At 32.5% G+C, this 3,918-nt stretch overlaps 1 pseudogene; it reads right to left on the reverse strand.

Moving 5' to 3' along the window:
• Nucleotides 1-937: 937 nt before the first annotated feature.
• Nucleotides 938-3,524, reverse strand: LOC136221677 (uncharacterized; annotated as a pseudogene).
• Nucleotides 3,525-3,918: the final 394 nt, after the last annotated feature.

Here is a 3,918-nt window from a genome sequence, read left to right on the forward strand (position 1 = left end):
TTTGGTTGACAATTATGATGTAATGTAATAACCATTACAATATTTATATTTTCCTAATTAAATGTAATCATAATTTACATAATTAAAATCAACGAAAAACATGAAAAGCACGAAAAATGTGAAAAGTCGAATCGAAATCAAATACAAAATTAGATTAACCGAAATCAATAAATTAGTATATAGTTTTCGCTTTTTCTTGTTTTTTTTTTACATTTTTCTCGTTTCTTTTAATTTCCATTTTCAACAATTTTCACCGTTTTTTTAATTTCCATTTTGCAACATTTTTCACCGTTTTTCTATTTTCTCATTTTTCGCATTTTTTCGGTTTTTCGGCTTTTTTTCATTTTTCTCGTTTTCAATTTTCATGTTTTTCTACTTTTTGAGACGTGAGTAGGGGTGTGCATCGGTTCGGTTTAAACCGCATACCGAACCGAGTGAATTCGATTTTTCGATTCGGTTTTTTTAACAATTCGGTTCGGCATCGGTTTTAATTTTAAGTGTATTTCGATATTCGGTTCGGTTTGACAGAAAATGTAAAAAAAAACAAACCGCACCGAATTACACATATTTTACATTTATATATATATTATATAAGTTTAGTTTTTTTTATTATTGTTGAGATAATAATCCAATATAGATATATTTTGGAATTATTTCAATTTTTGTTGTTGTTGAGGTAAATTTAATGAGAAAATATAGTGATTTTTATTTGTTATTTGTTATTTTTAACTTAATTCGGTTTGTTCGGTTTAAACCGAACTGAACCGCATATTTCGGTTCAGTTTTAATTCGATTTTACCTATTATCCGGTTCGGTGTCGATTTGAATTATTTTGATCATTTCGGTATTCGATTTTTTTGATTCGGTTCGGTTCGGTTTTGTACCGATGCACACCCCTAGACGTGAGATTTGAGAAATGAGAGGTTAGATGACAATGTAATGAGAATTCAAGTCATTTTTCTATGTAATGGGGATTACAAGATTTCTTCAATAAAATTTAACTTAAGGTTTTCTCATTCCATTACAATGAAATTGTAATATGCAACCAAACATAGTAATGAGCCTTCAATGTAATGGCCATTCCATTACGAAGGTCATTACCTCTTACCAAACGGCACCTAAGAGCCGACAATATTTGCAATATAAGTAATATAAGTGGGTAACAAAACTGTGTCTGGAGCTACAAACTAGATCTTCAAATGTCAATCAAAGTAAGGATGAGCACAATCATTCATTCCTATTCCTGTTTGTTATGAGACAGTCTTGCCCGGTGCCTGAGTTCAGCTCTTTTCTATCTCACAATAAGGTAACACAAGGAAGACAGTGTATTTATCTGCATACAACACAATCATCGGTTAAGAAGACATAACCGAAAATCAGTAAACAAAAAGAATAGGATCACATCTATAATGGCTACCAACACAATTATTGCCATGATGAGAAGAGGCCCGGACCAGAGTGTCGAAAGAAAGACTCCGTGTGGGTCGAAATAATTCTGCAACTCTTCCAGTTGTCAGCCAGAACTTTATTGAGCCTTTCAGCAAAGTATACACCACCCACTACACAAGATTAGATATCCAAACATAAGCGTTTTTTCTTATGTGTACATGAAAAACAGGACCTATGCTATGGTTATATTCATTTGCTTCTAACAACAAACACGTTTGACATGGTTGAGAATGAGATGAATCATATCCTGTGAGTGGCAAGGAGAGCTCAATCGGCGGCTAGTATTCCAAATTTCAAATTGATTCAAGAAATCTTCCACCAATATAGATTTTACTGGAATTTAGGCATGAGAATCCTTATGAACAAGTATGAAGAATCAAGGAGAAGCTAATACAAGCTCCTAACTATAGTTTCTGCCTGAAGCATGGGGATAGAGTGGGTTGCCAAGTTTAACAGTAGCAAGTGAATAATCAGAAGCAATTTAAGATTAATATATCATGTTCATAAATTCAAGTTATAAAAAGGACATGTTTGAATGCTCCAATCCAAGAGATCATGTTGCAACTGAAGAAACCAAACTATAATAATGTATTGGAGATTTCTGGTTCCTTGATCCATCCAAATAATGGAATTACAATTGAAATTCAAAGTACACCGCCTAGGAGAGTCCATAACCTACATCAGAAACCGCTTCCCATATCCTCTTCATGCGAGAACATGACTGATAGAGATCATGCTGATTCTACAGTCACACTTGATCAAATGCCCAAACAGCCTAAAGAATAAGAGTTTACACAAGCAGGAAGCACCAAGGGAGGCACTTTCTGTTATAATGGGCATTTGACAGGGGTAGTGAGGGAAAGAATTAGTTATTACTCATGATGAGTTGTAAGGGAGGCACTTTCTGTTATATAGCGTTTCTGTTTTGGGAGGGGCAGATCAATTCTCAGGTATCTTTTACGCATCGTTTTGAAGAAGGCAAGGGTTTTAATCTTCCTATGGGGGTTGATTCTTTTATATCCATTTTTGTTCACATCTTATTCATTATAAAGATATCCAATCTTTCCTCTCCTTTATTATTTTCTGTATTCTGTTTCTATCATGCGAGAACATGAGGAAATTACAAAATTCATTTTTCCTTTTTCGGAAAACTTAAACATATATGTTTGCAGATCTACTTTAACAGAAGCAAGATCTTTCATGGAAGAAAACATTATAAGCTACAATGAAAGCCTTCTTTTACATAAATTTCTGCATATTGCATATTAGATAGTGTGAACCATTACAATTTAGGCCCATAAAAAGGAAATAGCTGAATAACATATTATTCTTGATAAACAATACAAGGTCAACAAGCATCCGATTTTCCACCAGTTAATTGCCTAAAAAAAGATTGGATTTAGAAAATACAAGACAATTCAAACATATTACTAGCCAAGTTTCTGGTACATATCATACCCATAAATTATTCAATTCATTCCTATAATGCAAAGAAGTGGAATTTCCCCAAGGAAACACGTTGAACTTATGCATTATATTAGGGAGAAAAGAGAAGAAAGGAACAACTTACAAGCTAGGAGAAACAGGCACATCTGGAAGTTGATATGTTTTCTTGAAAATATGGCTACTATCAGCAATGAAAATTGAAATGTTAGTAAACCCATTAACCATGGCTCCTGTTATACTTCACAAATAAATAAAAACCGAATGAATTGAAGGTCGGGCCGAAATGAAGAGCTATTAACGGATTTAAAGATGAGATTTTAAGTGTACCGTCCAGTCGAGAGCATGAAAGAAACCCACGAAATTGTCGTATGCAGGTCGAAAGTCGGAGCGGAATTCAGAAGAGAGTTTCTAGAAGAGATCTGACATTTGATCCATATGATCTTCCATTGCGGATCTCAGGTCCTCCATGGTTTTTGCGTTGTTTAAGCTAATGAGATTGAATAATCAGTCGCAATAGATTCATTTGCGAACTAGAGTTATTTCCTAGAGCAGGAAGAAGAAGCAGTAGCAGAAGCAGAATAAGAGCAACTCTTGGAGGGTTGCACACCCTTCAAACACCGCATCTCATCAATTTCTAATAATTTTTTCCACACAACAACTCCGATAAAAAATCATCTCTATAATTACAGGTCCCACACGTCATATAATATTTAATTTTCTTTACTTTTAATCAATTAACCTATTTTATAATAATAATAAAAATCATTAATGAATTAATATTAATAAAATAAAAATCTATCAATATTTAATATTAATCGAATAAATATTTATAATTTAAATAATTTACTTAATTAAATTTAAAAATTAATAGGTAAATATAATTTATTTTCTTGGAATTTTAATTGATTTCAGTAATTAACAAAAGTGCATTACATTAAGGAAACATACATTTGAAAAAAACGAATAAGATAAATGCATTAAATTAAAAGGAATACATGATTGAAAGAGTAAATTTTCCAATGT

This window comes from Euphorbia lathyris, chromosome 3, assembly GCF_963576675.1.
Source record: "Euphorbia lathyris chromosome 3, ddEupLath1.1, whole genome shotgun sequence".
NCBI lineage: Eukaryota > Viridiplantae > Streptophyta > Magnoliopsida > Malpighiales > Euphorbiaceae > Euphorbia > Euphorbia lathyris.